Consider the following 22,766-nt stretch of genomic DNA (forward strand, 5'->3'; position numbering starts at 1 on the left):
TTTAATCTTCACAACAAACTCATGAGGTGGGTACTGTAATCCCCCACATCAAACAGGAAAGGAGACAGGAGCTCCAGAGTTTAGGTAACTTGCCCATGTCACCAAATACGAGATGGTAGTGGGGATTCCAACCATGCCTTCTCTGACTTTAAACTCTTACCTAACTCTGAAGCATGACTTCCCACTTCTCTCTGTGCATTCCTATTTAACATTTTAATAGAATTATAATCAACAAATATTTGTGTTTAGACTTTGTGCTAGTGCTTTGTTAAGCCCTAGAGTTACAGAGATGTGCTTTCATCATCAGAGTTTTCATAATTGCGTAGAGGAGATAGACATATAAGTCATAAATAGACATTTACAGTTAGAAATATGTGCAAAAAGAAGGGAGTCCTCAATTCTCCTGCATTATTTTTTTGTTGTCTTCAAAAAAGTTGGTCAAGGAAGATAATAGATCTTAGATAGTTATCCTGTTCTATAGGGGAGCATTATTGTTACACAAAAAAAGGCAAGAACGCATACACATATGTGCATATATGAATATCAACACATATATTTACATATGTAGTATTGTATAGTTGGGCACGTTTGCAATGTTTCCTAAAATTTTCTGATTGTAAGAACTTGTTAAAAAAATTCCCAGAGGCATCACGTTTTATCCAGTATCCTAGGTGATTATTTCGGCTCTGACAAGTTCGGAAAACATGCATATACATAAAATGGACTTTATATCTCCTCATTTTATATGGGATCATAATTTTCTAGATTAATTTTTAAGTGTAATGAAATGTTTTACTGAATTTATTGTTACTTGGATTTCTCAGTACCACAAGTTAAATTGTGCTGCTTGAAACATAGCTACTTGTAGGTAAAATTCCAATATAATATAAACTGACAATAAAACCTTTAAAATATTCTCTCCCACAATACACACACACACACACACATACACACATGCACATTACTTTGTCCCAAAGCAAAGATGCTCAAAAACTTGTTTGTTAAACAATTCAATAAATGCAGTTAACTCTAAGCTGGACAGTAATTCTTTAATATATCAGCATTACAAAAAAAATTGCATCCAAATTACTATGTCTTACATAAGCCATGCATGCAAAATTACAGGGGACACCGTCAAATATTATTTTTCTATCTCTCATCTTTCAGCAAAAACACCTAAGTGCAAAATGCCTTTCTACACTCCACAGTCCTGTTTATTCGTCATAATGTATTAATGGGCAATCCAGATCTCCAAGTCCACCTTCCACTTTTTGCTCCCCTTGTTCCCTGTTTACTATTTCCAAACAATTTTACAGTGCAATTAAGGAAGGCCTGCATTAACATCAAATATTTATACCTCTGTGATTCTGATTTAGAATTTAGCTTTGGAGTAAAACCCAGGGCCAAATTGCTTCGTTAATCAGTCCTACAGGGCCTTTCGTCTATCCTCCTAGGAGCTGACAGTACACCAAGCCTGTGTTCCTCCTGTGAGCCTGCAGCAAAAACGACAGCAGTGGGATCTTATGATATGACACCAGAGCCTTCCATGGATGGGACTTTGATGGAGTAAGTAAGGTGGAATGTGAGAGTGAGCTGGCCCAGGAAGCACTTCCGAGTAAGTTTTGAAAGCAATCTCCTATAGGTATGCTCTGCTCAACACTCTACTACAGCTGCAAATGGTAGCCAGTTGTTGTAAGCCAGACAAGTCAGAGCCAGTAAGATTCCGTCCTGGAATTTTGTTTTGAAGGAGAAATTTTCTTTCTGCTCTACTTACTGAAAGAGTACAACTAACAATAGCTTCCTTGCTACAATATCAATTCAAAATGAGATCCCCTTTGGCTCTAAGTTGGCATACCTTTGATCCTATGGATTAACTTTATGGAAACGGATTAATCAGGACTCTTGCAAATGACGGAAACCAGTTTATTGGCTCAAACACAATTGTCATGACTTGGTTGCTTATCTCGTTTTTTTGATCCATTTGCCTCTATGTGGCCTCACTTCAGGCTGGGTTTTCCCATGCAGTGGCTAGAGGGTCAGCAATAAAATAGGCTTATATCTTATTATTTCTTTAAATCCAGCAGAAATAAATTTTTTTTTCACTGAAAATCCAGAATTGAGTCTCACTGACCCTTCCTTGCCTGTGGTCAATTGATCAACCTTACACAATGTGGTGGACAGGCTGAATGTGACACTCTGATTAGCCAGGTCTTAGTATCACACACCCCACTAGAAGTTTGAGCTTCTAGTGGAGCCGAAACCCACTGAACACACAGGAGCTAAAACCTGGGAAGAAGTAGCTTTGCTGTTATCGGAAGACAAAAAAAAAAAAAAAAAAAAAAAAGGATCCTGGGCAGAAAAGACCATGAGGAAACAAATTCATTTCTGAATAACCTTCATGGCAGAAATGCTTGCCCAGGTGTAGATATCAAACAGTAGGATTTTAGCTTACTATTGTTTAAATAGTATTCAAATAAAAGGTGAACTCATGACTCTCATACAGATATACAAGGAACACATGTCAAAATTTATATTTAAATCATTAAACAAAATGAGGAAACAAAGCAGATGTCACAAGCAGTTCAAAGGAGAATCCAAAGAACATCCATGGTATTAGATTGGGAATATTGAAATGAACTTGCAAATGAATGCAAAACAGTCTTTCCATCGCGAAGGAGGGCTGTTCCTCCACAAGACCAAATGTAGTTGCATGTCTGTAGAAAGAACCATTTGCACTGCCATGAGTTCTCCAGTCCTTACAATTCAAGTACAAGAAAGACTAGAACTAGAAAAACTGGAGGAGTGTGCCGAAACCGTATAAAATTTTCCAGGAGAGATGCCCGGTGATCTTTTTTATTTCAAATTTCTTTATATTCTTCCTCTAAAAGAGAGATTATTCTGATTACCAAATAAAGTTGATTTCATTAACACTGGCCTGATTATTTACATACATGTAACAAGACTATTCATTTGAGACCGGAGAATAGGGTTGGAGGCAGGGAATCTAAGGCCCTTTCACTCTGACTTCCTAGAACTAAATTGAAAGGAAAATCCTAGCTTTTGACGCCTAGGTAACGAAAGGACCAGAAGCTACTCCCTTTGTAAACCCTCACCTTTTCTGCACTGCACATGGGAAATTGAAAGTATCTCTGATTGGTTGCTTTTGCAACCAATCAGACCTTTGCACAGGAGCGTAACTTTGTAACTTCACTCCAGCCTCTGATTGGTTGCTGTCCACAACCAATTTGTATACAAATACATATGTATATTTCTAACAAATATACAGAAATTAAACAATATGCTCCTTAATGACCAGTAGGTCAATGAAGAAATTAAGAAAAAAATTGAAAAATGTCTTGAAACAAATGATAATGAAAACACAGCATACCAAAAAGTAGGGGAAGGATAGAGCAAAAGCAGTACTAATAGGAAAATGTACAGCTATAAGTGCCTGCATCTAAAAAGAAAAAACACTTCAAATAAAAAATCTAATGACATATCTTAAATAACTAGAAAAGCAACAGCAAATCAAACCTAAAATTAGTAGAAGAAAAGAAATAATAAAAACCAGAGCAGAAATAAATTAAATTAAAATATAGAAAACAATACAAAAGATAAATGAAACAAAAATTGCTTTTTGAAAAGTTAAACAAAATTGACAAACCATTAGCCAAACCGACTAAGAAAAATTAGAGAAGATCCAAATAAATAGAATCAGAGATAAAGAAAAATACATTGAATTTCTGAAGTATCAGAAATTCAAAGGATCATTAGTGGCTACTATGAGCAACTACACGCCAATAAATTGGAAAACCTAGAAGAAATTGACAAATTCCTAGACACATACAACTTACCAAGATTGAACTATTAAGAAATTCAAAATTCTCAGACCAATAACAAACAACGAGATTGAAGACATAATAAAAAAGTTTCCAGCAAAGAAAAGCCCGGGACCCAATGGCTTCACTGATGAATTTCACCAAACATTTAAAGAATTAATACCAATCCTACTCAAAAAAAAAAGTAGAGGAGGAGGGAATACTTCCAAACTTATTATACAAGGACACTATTACCCTGATACCGAAAGCAAAGACACATCAAAAAAAGAAAACTACAGGCCAGTGTCACTAAAGAATATTGATGCAAAAATCCTCAGAAAAATACTAGCAAAGTGAATTCAACAACATATTAAAAAGATCATTCATCATGACCAAGTGAGATTTATTCCAAGTATGGTTCAACATATGCAAGTCAATCAATGTAATAAAAGGACCAGAAGCTACTCCTTTTGTGAATCTTGACCTTTTCTGCACAGCAGATGGAAAAATTGAAAGTACCCATATAAAAGTACACCATATCAACAGAATGAAAAATAAAATAGCATATGATCATTTTAATTGATACTGAAACAGCATTTAATAAAATTCAAAATACCTTCATCATGAAAACCGTGAAAAAACTGGGGACAGCAGGAATATAACTCAACAAAATAAAAGCCATAAATGACAGACCCACTGCTAGTATCATACTGAGTGGAGAAAAACAGAAAGCCTTTCTCTAATACCTGGAACATGACAAGGATGTCTATTGTCACAACTGCTATTTAACATAGTACTGGAAGTCCTAGCAGAGGAATCACACAAGACAGAGGAATAAAGTGCATTCAAATTGGAAAGGAAGAAGTCAAATTATTCTTGTTTGCAGATGATATGATCTTATGTTTGGAAAAACCTAAGGACTCCACAAAAACACTATTAGAATTGATAAATTCAGTAAAGTTACAGGATACAAAATCAACATACAAAAATCAGTAGAGTTTTTATATGTCAACAGAGAACAATTTGAAAAAGAAATCAAGAAAGTAATCCTATTTATAATAGCTGCAAATAAAATTAAAGACCTATGAATTAACCAAAAAGTAAAAGGTCTCCACAATAGAAACTGCAAAACGTTAAATGCAAGAAATTGAAGCAGACGTACACACACACACACACAAACAAACAAACAAAAAACTGAAAAGGGATTCCATGCTGATGAATTGAAAGAATCAATATTGTTAAAAGGTCCATACTACCCAAAGCGATCTACAGATTTAATACAATTCCTGTAAAAACATCAATGACATTCTTTACAGAAATAGAAAAAAACTTAAAATTTATATGGAACCACAAAAGAACCAGAATAGCCAAAGCTATCCTAAGCAAAATGAACATAACTGAGGAATCACATTACCTGATTGCAGACACATAGACCAAAAGAACACAATAGAGAACCCAGAAATAAATCCATACATCTACAGTGAACTAATTTTTGACAAAGATTCCAAGAACATACACTAGGGAAAGTACAGTCCCTTTAATAAATGGTGCTGGGAAAACTGGATATCCAAATGCAGAAGAATAAAACTACACCTCTCTCTCTCACCATATACAAAAGTCAAATAAAAAGGGTTAAGCAGACAAAAGATTCTGAATGAACTTTTCTCAAAAGAAGACATACAAATGGCAAACATATGTGAAAAGGTGCTCAACATCACGCTGATCATCAGAGAAATGCAAATCAAAACTACAATGTGATATCACGTCACCCCAGTTAAAATGGCTTTTATTTAAAAGACAAGCAATAACAAAGCCTGGTGAGAATGTGAAAAAAAAGAACATTTACACACTGTTGGTGGGAATGTAAATTAGTTCAACCACTATGGAGAACAAGTTGGAGATTTCTAAAAAAACTAAAAATAAAGCTACCATACTATCCAGTGTACTGTCCTAGGTGTATCCCCAAAAGCAAGGAAATCAGTATATCCAACAGATATCTGCACTCCCATGTTTATTGCAGATCTATGCACAACAGCCAGTTTGGAAGCAACCTTAGTGTCCATCGACAGACAAATGTATAAAAAAAAAAGTGGTACATATACACAGTGGAGTACTATTTAGCCAGAAAAGATGAATGAGATCCTGTCATTTGCAACAACATGGATGGAACTTGAGGTTATCATGTTAAGTGAAATAAGTCAGGCACAAAAAGACAAACATCATATGTACTCACTTATCTGTGGGAGTTAAACATTAAACAATTGACCTCATGGAGACAGAGAGTGGAAAGATGGTTACCAGAGGCTGGAAAGGGTAGTCGGGGCAGTGGGGTATAGAAGGCATGGCTAGTGGGTACAAAAAAATAGAAAAAATGAAGCAGTCCTAGTATTTGTGGGCACAACAGGGTGACCGTAGTAAAAACATAATTTTAATTATACATTTAAAAATAGCTAAAAGAGTGTAATTGGATTGTTTGAAATATAAAAGATAAATGTTTGAGGTGATAAATACCCTATTTACCCTGATGTGATTATTATGCCTTTTATGCCTATGTTAAAGTATCTCATGTAATGCATAAATATATACACGTACTATGTACCCACAAATGATTTTTTAAAGATATTATTAACATGCAATAAATATCATTGCTGTGTTCGTATCAACCAGTATATTTAAAAAATGCTAACAGTTTAAATTTCTAATATAGTAAGTATCAGTAGTTATAATCTATAAAAACCAAAGTCCTGTGAGGCCTACAGATGGAAATAAACAGAATGGAGGTTCATGATTTTAGGACAAAACAAAATCTTCGAAAACTCTTGAAAAGCAGAAGCATGTATGATTATATTTCTCTTTTAGTATTTCTCTTAATACAGTCTCAAATATTTATACTAATTAAAACTCTAATCAAGGTAACTAACTTCCATTTTAGAGAGCAAACTGAAGAATGAATAATTGAAAAATGTCTGTCCCACACTGACTTTCAACAGCCACTCATATTCTTTATACAGCTTCCCTAAGTCGTAGATATTAACCTGGTCCAAATACATAGCTTCTCTATAGCATATTTTTTTAAAAAAAGGAAAGCAAAAACAGACAACCTTGAAAATACATTTAGTAGTCAATGCTTTGTAGTGTACTGTACCTTAGTTAGAAATAACCTACTATAGAATGATTATCCATTAATTTACTCCATTTAACATCATTTTCAGATTTTTAGTTGCCTAAAGATGTGGAAATTTATCTTCAAGCTGACACACTACTGAATACAATTGCTGTTGAAATAAGTAGTTTGTGAGAATTATTACTCCATTTTATTAAACATAAAGTTACATTTACATTTTTCATAATTTAAACATAATAGAATGTGTAAGTTTAGGAAAATATACCCAAGCATAATAAAAAATATTTGCTTGTATTATAATTGACATGGAAAAAAAAAGAGAAGATACAGTGGTTTTTAATAAACAAAAAATATTAAACTAGTCTTGTCTGCCAAAGATTTACCTTAATTATATGAAATTCAGTTACTGAAGTATTTTTGAGTTATTTCTGTAAGAATATTTTTTTTTCTTTTAAGTATACAGTAGTATCACAAATTTAAGTATTAACAATTTAATTTTCTTACATTTGAGAATTTCAGGAATATTTAATCTGCACATGCATATTTAGCATTATAAACCAATTAGAACATAATTCCTTTAATTCTTGGGGGATATGGAAGCAATACATGTGCACAGAGAAGTCAAGTCTTGTCTGAATTCCAGACATGAAATGTAGACAGGGAGACACGTAGAAAGCTTGGAGCTTCTATTCTATAATTTCAGCCAAAGATCAAGAGAAAATCCAGAACCCAAAAGCTCACCAGTCTATCAAGGAGCTGATTCCCCTCCTGGTAGGCACAAAGGTCTTATTTGATTTGAACTCAAAATAAACAAACAGACAAATGATAACGACTAACAAGCCAGATTCCGTCATCTCTCACCTAATGGAGACTAGATAGATCACAATCAACCATTAATCCACATCCAGAGATCACCAAATGCTCTGACCACAAAACTAAATTCCCAAGTCAGTATTGCCACCCATGGGAAATAACTTATTGGCCATAGACAAACCAAAAGCAAAAACAAAGAATAAAGCAAAGAAGAAAATTAAAATCAGAAAAGTGGAGAATCAGCAAAGTATTAGTGCCAATTCAGATTCGCCTGATTCAGATTGAGAGCTAAGCAATGACATACGTGGGCTTAAGCTGCCCATGAAGTTCACCCTTTGACAGTGAACGCTAATCAGCTCTGTCAGGTGAATCCACTGTACATCTGGAGGTATCTTGCAACCTGTCAAAATATAATTTTCAAACAAAGATATAGTTATAACTCTCATACAAATACAAACTGAACATGTGTCCACGATTCTATATAGCATTTTATTAGATGAAGGACCCAGGTAGATGTTACAACAAGGTCAAAGAAGAATCCAGTCACATTTACAGATCAGGAATATTGAAATGAATTTGCAAACAGATGCAAAACTGGCTTTTCCTTGGTAGTGATGATGCTGGTGTGATGGTGGGTGGGGAGTGTGCGTGAAGGAATGTTGTTTCTCCACTGGATAGAATTCATTTGCATGCTCATAGACAAAAATCAATTGCATTACCATCAGTTCTCCACAACTTACAGAGCTATAACACAGCTCAAAGTCAATGCAAGGCCAGGATCAGATTACCCAGATAGGTATCTTCTAAACAGTGAATAACTTTCTATTGGAGACACTCAATAATGTTTTTTGCTTATTCCAAATTCCCTTTCACTACGAATGTCAACCAGAGTTTGACTGACTTTGAGAAATAGCATGTTCCTATCAAAAGCATCCCCGAGTATTCAGTTATCCATTTCAGTTAAAGGAAGAGACTGAATTTAACAGTTAGCTGCAGCTACTATGTCCAATGTACTGTGCTAGGCTATGTTTCAAGGATTGAAAAATGAATAAGAAATTGGAACTAGTTCTTACTTGTGCTTAATGAGACCATGCTTAATTTGCTGCAGAAAGGCTTACTACCAGTCATCTACTGCTGTGTAACAAAGCACTCGAATGTGACTGAAACAATAAACATTTATTTAGCTCATAAATGCATGGGTTGGTTGAGAGTTTCTTTAGGTCTAGGATACGCTCAGCAGATTTTAGCTGTCATTGCTTATGTGTCTGCAGTTACTTGAAATATCAATTGGGAATTGGCTTGCCTAGGATGGCCTCCCTGGGACAGTTGTCCTCCACATGGACTCTTATTCGTCAACAGGCAAATATGGGTTGCTTCCATGGTGTTCATGGTAGGGTACCAAGAGAGCACTGAGAGCAGAATGTGAAGGCAAAGCAAGTGACGAGACCATTCCAGATTTAAGAGCTGGAGAAACAGTATCTACTTCTTGATGTGAAGAATACGCTACCAGGACGTGGTTACAGGAGGAGTTTTGCTGATAAATGCAATTTATCTACCACAGGTTCTTAACTCATACAAGTTCACTCTCTAGAGCAGGAGGGAGCCATGACGTGAAAACCTGCCTCACAAAGGAGACTTTGATAGGTGCTGCCCTGGAGGCTCATACCACCGCCACGTAACAGTGGAACAGGAAAAGGCCGACTTAAGAATATCTGGGAATGCTTTATACGTGTGTGACAGGAGATAAGTTTTGAAGGATGGGTAGAAAACTTCCTTTAAGGGGAGTTGGAGATGACCAAGCAGATGCTGAAAGGCCCAGTAATTAAAACAGAAATCTGTAACCACATTCACTTTTCAGGTGCATATTTACAACTAAGGCCATGATAACATCCATAGAGAAATGGTACAGGGTTAAAAAAAAACACATCTGGGTTTAAATCTTGGTTTTCCCAATTAAAGGCAGAATAAATTTGGGCAAGTCATTTTTCCTTCTGAATTTCCTTTCTTCATCACAAAACCCCTATTCTTATTTAACAACATTAATATTTTTAAAAGAAAAAAAAACTTTCTTAGGACCTTGTAAACAAAAAACTCAAATGAAAGACCAAGATGTATTTAATCACTAAGGAGTTAGTATTAATGAAAGTTCTACAAATTAAAAAGAAAATGATAAACAACTGAAAATCAACATTTGCAAATAACATAAACAGGAAGTGCTATGAAAGAGAAATATGAGTGACTAATAAACTTACAAAAAGGTACTCTATTAGCCATTACTAATTGGGAGAACACAAATGAAATAATAAAATACTATTTTTTTAAGTTGGCAAAAATTAAAGATTGATATTATCCAGAGCTAGAAGAATGGGAAAATGAGCCCTGTGTATATTGTTGCAGGTTATAAATTGGCAGAATCTCTTTGTAGGATTTAGCAGACTTTATCAAAAATTTGAATTATATATATTCTGATCCAAAACACTCTACCTTGCCTAAAAACTTTTATAACCTTCTCTTTCTTTCTCTCTACCTGACTCTTTATCACACACACACATACACATATGCACACACGTTATGTATATGTATATATGTATGTATACATGTATGCATGAATACATAGGCATTCACAAGTTAATTCGGCATTATTATAATAAGAAAAACCTGAAGGCACCCTAAATGTCTCCAGTGAGGCCAAATTTTCACATACTGACGCAAAGAATATCCACAATATGTTATTGAAGGGAGAAAAGCAAGTTGCAGAAAAATAGACATAGCATCATATGTATATCATGGTATGATATGTATGCTATGTAAAACATTGTTGTGCCCTGGCTCCACCAAAGACTATAATGTTAAAACAAGATAGTAGGTGTTTATGTGCTTTGTAAACTGTGAAGTGCTAAAATGTTATTCAGATAAGGCACATCCAAACTATACTGTCAAAACTTTTAAAATATATTCAGTTATTTAAAAGCTCTATGGCATTCATTTAGGATCCACATTTGATTTTCCCAAGAAGTTGAAGAAATTATGTAATAGGAGTCTTTGCAAACTGATTTTGGATGCATTGAAATGCAAGAAAAAAAAAATTCCTCCAACTAGACCTATCTAATTTTTCCTTGGGGGGGGGGATCAATCAGCAAAGACAATATTTTGCTTTTCTCTCTCAGCCCTTCTCTTCCCTGAACAAATGCTTAATCTGAATAACAAACTAATAAAAAATAATGTGGAATCTGGGGCATGATTATGGCCACGAAAGACGCTGATGATCACTTCATGTGATCAGAGAAAAACCTAAAATAGAGCACTCTTCAATTACCATAATTTCTACTGTCATTGCAATTTCTGTACATAAAAGCATTTGGTCTGAAGCACAACAAATTTATCTGTAAATTACACAATAAAGAATGGAGAATGGACTTTCCTTTATAAGAACAAACAGAATCAGTCATTTATAAGGACATCTTCATCTCAGTCGGTATGTGAATGCAACAAAATCCAGACTCCATTGTTGTATAAAGTTCTGAAGCTTGTCACCCAAGCCCACACCCACCCTCTCCCAAGTTTAATTAAACCAGTATCACACTGAGACTGGAAGGGAAACACAATGATACACCAACAAACAAACATTAATCATGATCATTACATACATTTTATTACATGAAATAAATAATACTGTGAAGCTTTCACCAGCCGATAAAGCTCTTCCTCTTGGATAACATCCTAAGGCAATTGAGGGGTAAAATAATACTAATAATGATAATAATAATTAGTATGAAAAGAAAAAAAGGGCTTATCACCACATGAAGCAGAAACTGTATCCTCCTTCACTTTTATTAATCTCATATTTGCTCATTTCTTCTGTTTAGGTTCTAGTAAGGATTTCTTTTCATCGAGATAAATGAAAAATAGTTTCTTATTTGTAGCCAGACTTTGGTGTACATAATTCAACTCTTATTGCCCCAGGCAAGAAGAAATATGGAAGATTCTGTTAATATTCAATCCACACTTATGGGATTCCACCAGGAAATAGGAGAAGGGGTTTTGAACACTCAGACTACACAGGAACCAAAATGAAAGGAAGAGAAAAAGGGATTTGGTAAGACTGAAGACAATGGTTTCTGTCCTTGCTGGAAAAAAGTCCAGACCCCCAGTCTCCCTGTGTTCATTTTGTTTATTTTCTGAACTAAGGTTCTCTCTGGTTTGTCTCTGAATCAGGAATGATCACCCTCTTATGTTTTTCTTTCCAGAAAGAGGGCCTCCTGGCATTCTTTAGTATAAGGACCATGTTGAGAATTGCCACTAAGCACAGAACATGGCTGCCCAGCCCTATTGTCTCATCTCCATGTGGGGACAGCAAGAAATAGGTCCTCTCCTACTGAGATGCCCAGTAAGGGCCACTTCACCAGCTAGATGTGAATCCCATGCTGCGGCCTCACTAATTGTCCAAACTTGATGTTTTTTTCTTATGTGCTGGCATGATAACATCTTGGGGAGTCTCCTTTATCCAACAAAGACACCCTATCTGCCCTAGCAGGCCCCATGATATAGAAACAGATACATATTTCACAGATACCTGGTGTTCCCTCTGGAAGACTCCTGGGCGTATAATCGCTCAGAAGGGTAATAGAAGATTCCGCTTTAGTCTTCTCTGGGAATTCCAGAGAACTGCCTCAGCCTATTTTGAAGAAAGAAGCGATGATTACATGAAGATCTACTTTTTACTCCTTTTGAAAATTTTTATCTGTCCCACAACCTAACTTCTGTTTGGGCTTGAACGAACCTGACGTTTAATGGCTCACAATTCATGAGGGGGCCCTGTCTCTAGGTTCAAAATGGCACCTCTGAGCTACAGCCATGAATAGGTAGCCCTCTGGCCCTGGCGCTGTGGCCTCTTGTGTGATGTTTTCAGAGCTTGTTGCTTTGGCTCCCAACCCAGTTAGGAACTAGGAGAAGCAGATTCACATAGGGCACTGTCCGTCCTCAGGACAAGGTATCTCTCCCTCCTAGGTGGAATCCTCAGTGAAACTGCTTGGGATCCACTGCACATGGAGTGTGATCAGGGCTTCCTTCTCCTGGCGTCTCACACATCTGGCCCTCTCTCCTGAAGATTAATCAGAAAGGGGTCAGTTATGAGGAGGCCATTAGGGTTCTTGCCCTTCCCTACCCCAGACACTTTTGGGCAAATAACATGGGAAGGAGTAGGTGAGTGGACCCCCTCTACAGCCTCCTCCCTACCCCGGTCTTTCAGGGAACATCTCCTGCCCTCTGCCAATGAATTTCTAGGGCTGCCTCCATCATAAATACTCTGATTAAAATGTAAATTTAGCCAACCTATCAGCTTCCCATTAAGGGGACTCTTTAAAAACGCCGTTAATCAGCTGAAAGATATGTAGTGAAATACCACTCATCAATTGTAACTGCTTATGACAGTTAACAAAGCTTTATATTTGCCCCAAACATGTGCTGATCTATCCATTATGCCAAGGTTCACTCTCACGCTAATTGTACATTTTCTTCTCTAATGCATTTTTTGCTGTTATCTCATAGGCTAATGAAAGCCAGGAAATCAATAAATATAAATTATACATGCAAAGAAGGACTGCTGCGAACATAAAGTTTCTAATTAATTGCACTTGATTAATTTATATCCTTTAATTATCTTGCTAAGCCACAAACAACATAAATATCTTTGCAATCTGGTTATTGCTATGTCAGTCATAAAAAAGCAGACACAGTAAATCTATGAAATCTAGCAAACTGCATTGCCAGAAAACATGGAATGGCATAACCCATAAATATTATCGGACTTACTCAAGACACATATGAATAATTTCAGTGTGACAAATTAACACTAAATATGTTGTATGGTTATTTGATGAATGTTATAGTGATGTGATAAGTTTAAATGGTGCATACGGAATAAGCAAAAATGTGGATTTTACCATTGGGCTTATAAAAATCTGTTCAAGATGGGGAGGAGTGGTGTGGGTAAGGCCCCACATGCAGCTAACCTGTGTAGTTTTGCAAGTGGAAGTATTCTTTGTTGGCCAAGTTGAAAAACAAATTGCTAATTGTGTTGTTTCTTAGTTTCCCTTAGATAAGCTCCATCAACAAAGAATAATCCATTTCTTCTGCAAAGGCAAAAATGAAATGCGTATTTGAAGCAGAAATTTAAACCCAGGAACCGAACACCAGGTTGGAAAGAAAGATAGATGTTGCATGCTGCCATTGTCTTAAAAGATGCAACTTTTACATGGAAAGTGGTTTCTTTTCACCCACAGCCCCCCTCTTTTAATTTTATCTGACTCTGCTAAGCCAGCCATCTGTCACTGATCTGAAATCTAATCCTCTCTGTCCACCAAGCTTGCTCTTTGTCCTAGGCCACAGCATATTACCAAGCATCTACATCTACAACTTTCATAAATGTGTAAAAAGAAACTGTATCTGTCCTCAGCTACGTTCAGACAAAGACCATCTGTCAGCAATTGCAGCCATTCTTTAAAAAAGAAAGCATCCAAAGGGATTTGCCCTTTACCAAGTAAAGCCACTTAACCCTTCCAATAAGATTAACTGTTATTTGTTTCCATTAAATAAAAATGACCATACTAATATACATTTAATAGTTCTGTAACAGTTGCAGAAAGATCAGCTCTCATGTGGGTATCTTTTGTAGATAAAACATACATGCGTATAAATAAAGGAATTATGACAGCAATTAGATAACCTATGAGGCAGAGGGATGTTTTGACTTCCTTCCTCCAGTCTGGGGCTATGAAAGAGAAGCCGACATAAAATATAGAAGCCAGAAAGTGTCATACTCTCCCGTTCTTCATTTTTACAGTAAATAGCACTCTAGCTATAACAAATGGCTGAATACACACAATTATTAAGATTCAGAGGCTGTCCTGCGACTTCTGCCCTCTTATCACTGTACATTCTTGTAGACAGTTTTATAGCTTTTAGGCTACCCATTTCTAAAGTCTATATATGTGTGGTATATAAATATACCCTCACTGTGTATCACTGTAATTATGGGAAATTTGTTGGCGGATGGAGAAGAAACGCTGCTTAGTGATGCTAATATAGAACCACAGATAACATTTTGGGAGTTTTGTCTCCTATTTTCCTCTTAGAGATTGCCAGGCTTTAGCATTTCAGAAGCAAAATAAATAATGCATTTGTTTCAATGGAAAAAGCCCAGGCAAAAATTTCGAACATTTACCTATTCTCTAGATGTTTATGGACAGATTACTTCAGAGTTTTTAATGTCACGTAGTCAAACTAGTAATACTGAAACTAGGAAGGCCAAGGGCTGCCCACAGGGTGGCTGAAGTGTACATTTCAACTCCGACTTCATTTGCACCAGATTCCGTAGCCATCATGATACCTTCAAGTGCCCAGGACTTTGTTTTTTCACTTAGAAACGTGATGAGTTGACCGGAGCAGGTATTTTGTAGGTAACTGGGGTAGGGTGGGCACACACACAGTGGACATGAAACAGGACACAGAGAAGACGCTTCCTGCCCTGGTCTGGAATTCCTCAACTGCTAGTCTTTGCTGTGGATCAAGACACATTCATTTCTGGAAGGTGCTGGGGGATTAGAAGCAGGGAGTGGGAAACTACCAGGCAGATGAAATGACTTTGTTTCTTTCTCTCCCCTTGAGCTTCTAGGTTTTCTCCCTTAAAACATTTTACGAAGTTGTGACTACTCAGTTTCAAGGGAAAATCCAATCAAAAGATTCCCCAACCCAAACAAACCTGGCATTTGGTGAGCGACGCCTGCTTTTCTCCTCTCTTTGAGTGAGATCCTAACTCCCTATGGCCCTTTTGCTTTCCCCAAATGCTCAGGTGTTTGCTGCAGCCCCACCCCCTCCCCAGCCTACTCTTAGCTTGTCTGAGACCTCTGCAGTGAGAGGTGAGCTCCTCAGCCCCAGGGCTCCCCTTCCCCTGTGGGCCTCAGCTCTGGGACCCAGACTTTCAGCTTCATACCCAGCAGGTAGCTAGGCTGCCTGCTGCGCCTGGTGTCTCAGGAGGGAAGTATTCTGCGTTGTTTTCGATGTGGGTGTCGCTGTCACTAAGGAGACTGGTAAATCTCCCAGTGCTGAAATCAGATTGGAGAGGAAGATCCGCTCTTGAGGCAACTGACCTGCCTCCCGGCTTCTATCTCCAAGGTAATGAAAAAGCCAAGCCGGGAAGGCAGGCTGGTGACGAGTATGGCCCCTGTGCATTCCTCGGGCTGATGGTAGGAAAAATCCCAATGTGTCCAGCAGGGAGGAAGTATGTATCTCCCACTGGAGTTCACTAGATTTGTCATTTTCGATTTAATTCACCTAGGTAGCAAGCCGACTCACTAGGTTTGACTGCAATTACCTTATCTTTCCTATTTTTAGTGACAGGACCAGATTATTTTAAGTGCATTTTATAGAAAACCCTTCTTTACTGAAGTATAAAGACTGTAATAAAGACAATACAATGTTTTGAAACTGTTTTAAATCCTTCACTCAGCGTTGCTTCTACAGATTTAACATGTAGGGGTTCTAATCTTACCGCTACTAATTAGAGCTTTAGTGTAATTGTGCCAACAGGGTGCTTGGCATAATAATTACTATTGAGAGATTCTGGTGGCGCGGTAGCATGCCTACATAATGCAGATATGTCTAGGATTACAGTGCAGTCACCTTTGTATGTTGACTCAAGTTGGATTTTAACCAAGTAAGGGGTTATTTTGCCTTTATAATAAAGCTTAAAAGGCATATACATATGTATGATTTAGGTATCCATTTTTCCTCTTTGAGTCTTTTGAATATTAATTAGGAACCCCAGAAGGCAACAGGGACACATTTTGTTTCAGATATCTCACAATTTGGGGCAATTCACTCTGTGAGTGGGATTGTCCAGGCCTGTGTGGCAAAGAGTCTATTTTGATGCAACAGTGCACTGCTCCTAGATCATTCCCAGGGTGAGGGTGGAATCTTGCCTTGTTGTGACAAGCAGGATAAGGAAACAGGGACTCTCAGGCCAGCCAGGAGCTGGATTTGTGTAGGATGTGTTTCTTGTTTCCAAGAGGAATCTATAAAAGCAGTTTCTCAGTAACTCTCTAGCACTTACATCTTAGAAAATGTCAGGAGAGGTTGGGGAAATCTAAATCTACCCCAGACTCGGTAGTTTTGATGATCATTAGCCCCATTCTCGGTTGTTTTCTACAAAGGGGAGGTCTAAAAAACCTGTCCAGGTGGTTCACATGGGAGGTGTGCAGATGTGTGTGTGCATATGGGAGACACTCAATCATGTATACTCGTCCTTCTTCACCTGTGAAAGACCCCAGCATTGGGCAGGTGCCTTTAAGGCTTCCTCCAGATTTATCCAGGCCACTAGCAGGGGCCATGTTGGTTGGTTTCACTTTGAGTCACGTCAGCTCTAGGGAGGCTCCGTGCCCAGTGCGGGGGCTTCCTGCCACTGATATGCTGGGCACAGAAGTGGCAGAAACTGCATGGACTGGTACTGATACATTGTAATGCATACACACTGGCCTGCTGTTTTGTATGTGTGTATTTTTTTTTCGTGGTTTTAATTTTTGGCATATGTGAAAGAGTTTCTACAAAACTGATTTCACAGAGCAATAAGTCACCTAAGACAGTGTCACCAGCCATTTAAAGTGCACTACCGAGGTTTTTTAATGTAATAAATACATTGGAAAGGTAGTGTATCATGGCCCGGAGCCTGGGCTGTAGCTCCACTTAGCTCCGACAGCCTTGTTTTTACTGCCCCTTAGTGCCTCACTTTTAAAGTGGCAGGAAACTAATTTCTGATTACAAATCAATGGATTAGGATGTCACCTCCGGACAGTGAATTTAGCTGTAAATCCAAGGAGTCACGAGCCCAGGAAATTGGGGGTCAAGACAGAAAGGCAATTGCTTTATACAATGAAAATGGAAATACATTTGTGAATATGGCTCTTTAGAACTCTGTCTCTGGGGAAGGCCCAGGTAGCACCGGCCTGCCACTCAGTCCCTCCTATCAGGCCCAGGACCCAGCAGGGTGGATTTTCCAATTGCATCCAATGTGGCTGCACAATTTCATGCTGCCGTCAAGGCGGCAGCCTTTCCCCGGGCTGAGGACTGAGTGGGATCTCTTTCTCTCTGGACTACGCCTCACCTTGGCCACATCATGTTTACCAAAACTATCTATGCTCCTGTCATGTAAGATATCTTTTGATGAAGCCCCTTTTTTCTTTAAGCTTTTAAGATAATCTCAGAGAAATCATCAAGCTATAAAAAGAAATCAATGAAAACAGAAAAGGTTCCCATCACCCCGAAAAAAATCCATAACTTTTGCATTTTAATAGAGACGCTACAGGACCAGACCCGTCATTTTCTTTCTGATGTGTTCCTTTGATTTCCTGCGCATCTCACAGGGCTCTTGACTTTCTTGAGAAAGGGATTATTGAATTGTGTGTCTCCCTCAGATGTACTTGATCACTCAAGTATCTGTACTTAAGAATGTTAGAGTCTGTTCAGCTGTTGCCTCTTTGGGAGCTCATCGGGGCTTGTCATCTTAATATTAATTGGGTTTTGTGCAGGAATCTTAAGTCCCACATTGAGTGGCTTTCAAGAGAGAAGATTATGCCCAAAGCCAGATACAAAGACAAACATATTTAGCACAACAATTATGATAATTGCAGAAACATTCTGTTATGAAATAAGCAAATCTGATTAAGAGCCCTTCTATATTAACAAATATTAATCTGATGTCTTCGGTCTAACCTGGTTTGAACATAAGAGGCTTCTTATGGTTTTATGTATTAACAGATTTGTAGAAGCTGAACATATAAAGCCTAATAGTATGAGACAGCCTAGCCAGGGTAGTAAAAACATCTTTGCTGAATGTAATCCACTTAAATTTAAAATAGACACAGATAGGATCATAAACCTCAAATCAAAATTAAAACACACCCTGCCAATGAGACTTTTTGTATAATTCCAACCACATGGCAATTCAGAAACATATCATGGAAAGCATTATTAGTGGTCTTTTCTGTTAAAACAAAACAAAACAAAACGAGGTCAATATATTTATGGTAAGCCATCACAATGAAATGGACAGTCACTTGAAACTTTCCAGACGTTCTTGATACCCACACAACCTGGTTGGATACTGGAAGCAGTAATATGCTTGCCAAGCCAGAGAGTTAAATTTATTTGTAATTTTCAGCTGCTTTCATTTTAATTGCACAATTTCCTTAATTATTAAAGTTCATTCTGCATACTTAAGTTCATTAGCCATTGTCAAATGGGCAAATTTCTTTGCAATTTTAATATTCGTTGGACAAAGCTGTGTTAATAGATTCACCTCTCCAAACACAGTTTTCCATTTTTGCTACAGTATCCATCGATAATAGTAATCCTCCAAATCAGGAGGCAGAAACAGTATCTTTTTTTCTTCTTTTACGAATATCTCTTAGATATTAGTGATTTTAACCACACAGGTAGGCTTTTTTGTTTGTTTACTTGGGAAGGAGGACATTGGGGAGAGCAGCAGTACTAATGACAGGCTTGGAGTCTTTCATAAATACATATGAAAAAGCATATATGATGGTGAAATTTCTCAATATGTGTATGCAATTTACATAGATTTGATATAGTCATATGCACATAGTATAAACATACAAAAACACAACATGGACTTGTGAATAATCAAAAAACCAAATTTCAATCAGGTTTAAGCTATAAAAGTTTTGCATCATTATGCTATGTATAGTATGATACTATTATACATTATACTATATATATATACACAGATGTGTGTATTTCCGTAAGTACTTATCTAGGTGTATTTTAATTTTTCCACAGCGATACATTCCATTGCATATGTGACTACTGGCATCAGAAAGGCAACCTCTCTCTCTCTTCCTCTCTCTCTCTCTCTCTGTCTCTCTCTCACACACACACAAACACACACACACTCAGCAAGGCGCTATTTAATGCATACGCCTGTAGACTACATTTAAATACACATCCATGCTCTTCTAACAAAAATGTCAGTTTCTATTTGTTTGCCCCCTTGAAGTTATGACACACCTTTGCCCCCATTATCTCATTTGACTCATAATACACACTTGTTTCCTCCTGTAGATGCAGTTTACCACCGCATCTTCCAGGGAAAGTGATTCCTGAAATGTATGGGTACCTCTAATACGAAAACAAATGCAGCCCAGTCTGCCGCTGTATCTGTTCTTGTGCACTCAGACTCACTCCAAAATGTCTGGGTGCAGATAGGTCCAGACCTGGAGGACAGAATCCTTGCCAGCATGGCTTATCTCCCCAGTAATTAGGCTTGTGTTTCTGCTTTATTAACTCCAATACAACAGCACCCTGCCCTCTGTCACCAGGGGGACTAATAGATGATAGTCGCTCTGATTTGGAAACCATACAAATCAAATGACGAAGTGAGAGGAAGTGAAGTTAAGGCAAATTGTGTCAAGATAAGGCGGTCAGTCATTTACATAGGAGTTTTTCAAATGTTAAGCAGGGAGCTTTTGATTTTTACATCTGCAGATGCAAAACTGCTAAAATAAATAAGCCCAGTTTCCTTGCTGTGTTTGTTAAACCTCAACAATATGTGAATTCCTGAATGATGTTAGGAATAATTGACTGTGGATGTTTATAACCCGGGTAATTTTCTTCTCCTGAAGTCCCCACATTTCATTGTTTTTCTTGAGAAAGATTTTCTTCTATTAAACGTGGGTGTGAAACCATGCGCTTATTTTCCCAGGAGCATTTCAACAGGTCTCTATCTTCATCACCCAAAGGGCAGATTTGCTTTCACATTTTTAAAACTCATGTCCAACCTCTCTAGGAAAAACAATCAAACATCTTCTGGAGGATTAAAATTACCCAAGGAAAGAAAATAAAATTGAATGATGGAAAGAAAAGAAAAAGAGGCCGTCCAGCAAAGCTGATTTCCATCAGTCAGCTGCGGGAGCTGTAACAATTTGTTTAGCAATATGATTTAACAAGAAGCATTAGCTCCGGGTGTGTAGCTGCCGGGTTTTGAGAAGGCTGATGAGATGTGATTATCTCCATGCAGAAATATCAGGGTGGTTAAAAGATAATTTGAAATGAGGTTAAAAATGAAGCGACACTAAGCTTCTCTCACTTGTGTCAAAACAATCGTATCTTTTCTTTTCTTTTCTTTTTTTCTCCCTTCACTTTGATGACATTTGCTCATATTGGAGGTGGAGACATTCTTCATAGCAAACTGTAATCCTTGACTAATTTTAAATTTAATGTGGTTCTGTTTGAAAGACAGCTCTAAATTTTGATCCAAAATCAACTTCTGGATATTACAGATAGAATTTGCAGTGTTTGTAATATTTGGTGAGCCTTAAACATTACTGTTTTTCATAGAACTAAAGTTTCATTTCACTTTGTTAACTATGTTCACGGTATAAACAGCATACGTTGATATGATAAATGATATTTGGTTAGAAAATGTCTTAAACTTTGCTTAAAAAATGAAAACAAGTGAAAGAAAAACAGAATCAAATGTAAAAAACCATATGTTAGTAAATGAATATACTCCTTCATATTATTTAATGAACTTAAATATAATTACTGCTCCAAATGAGTAAGTTTCAAAGCCTGAGAATATTTCTTACTTTGAAAAAATGTATTTTAGTGTTAGATATATATGTTCATCGTCTAAGAAAAGGAAATCTGCACAGGAATATTTACAAAATAAAGTAGTAACATAGGTGAGGAAAGTTAAATATTGTCTCTATGTACATTAAGAGAAACAAGAATTGAGTCGCTTGCTGAAAACTTTTAAATAGTCCAAGACAAGATTTCAGATCTTGTTCTTTTGTGTTAAAGATGTTTGGGCCATTCTGCCAGTTTTAAAAGTTTAATGAACATTTAAGTAAAGGAAGCCCAAAGTTACCCTGTACACACACAACAGAACAGCTGTGTACTCACTCTTCAGGGCTATGACTCATAGTTCAATTTGAGCAGTAAATGCTTGGAAATTCTAAAACGCGACATTCACCTCCATGTGGAAGGAAAGCCCTCAACTTTCCCTTCCATCCCTGCTTTATCAATCAGTTGTGCATCAATTCTGCAGTGACTAATCGCCCCCAAAACCCCTTGGTCCGGCATCTCCCCTAGTCTGCAGTGCTGGAGATGTTTACGCTGATGCGAGGAGATGACAATTAGTCATATTTATCCGTGCTGGGTCCATTTAATCCCCAGTGTTTTTACTCATGTCAAATCCATTATCCCAAACAAAGCTTCATACATCTTGTCGGAGATGCACACAGACTTGCCTTGTTTACTTTGAGAAGACGGATTTTATGGCAACATTAAATACATACTGAACCCTAACTAATGGAGCCACTTGGCATGGTGAAGCAATTGCACTGGAAATTCCCATCACCCTTAACCCATTGTTGTTTAACCGGGTTCTGAAAACCCAGACTTCTGGCTGTGCCTTGGATGTTCCGCACAGATCCTAAATCTTCTCCACGATTCTACATCTATGATCATTGCACCTCCTTGTTTCCAGCAATCACATAATGCAACCCACTTCCCCCCAGTAGCCAGAGACACTTCCCCCCGCCCCCGAATACCTGGAATCTCCTCCTGCCCACTCTCATGCGTAATTTTTGAGCCTAGCAAAGGAACACCCCCTCCCCGCTTTGTTTATTTAGAAAGACAAAATCTTAGGTGCTCTATTTACTTACATTTCTCAGCACTCCTTTGTCTTCCAAACCATTTTAGCTCTTAATATGGAAGTTTTATGAGTTATTTTATCAGAAAATGCAGACCTTTGCTAGTTGACATGAACACTTAGGATGAGGCTGAGTGCTTGGAAACCCCTGATTTCACCAGGAAAAAAAAAAAAAAAGTAATATGTGGCATATGTTAACATCTAGGCCTGAAAACACAGCCAGTAAGAGAGTGGCGCAGACTAAAGGAAATCACTACTTAATTCCACAAACATTTGTTTCAGTCCA

Source organism: Sapajus apella, unplaced genomic scaffold (assembly GCF_009761245.1).
Source record: "Sapajus apella isolate SASKATOON/1434 unplaced genomic scaffold, GSC_monkey_1.0 scaffold90, whole genome shotgun sequence".
In the NCBI taxonomy this organism is placed as follows: domain Eukaryota; kingdom Metazoa; phylum Chordata; class Mammalia; order Primates; family Cebidae; genus Sapajus; species Sapajus apella.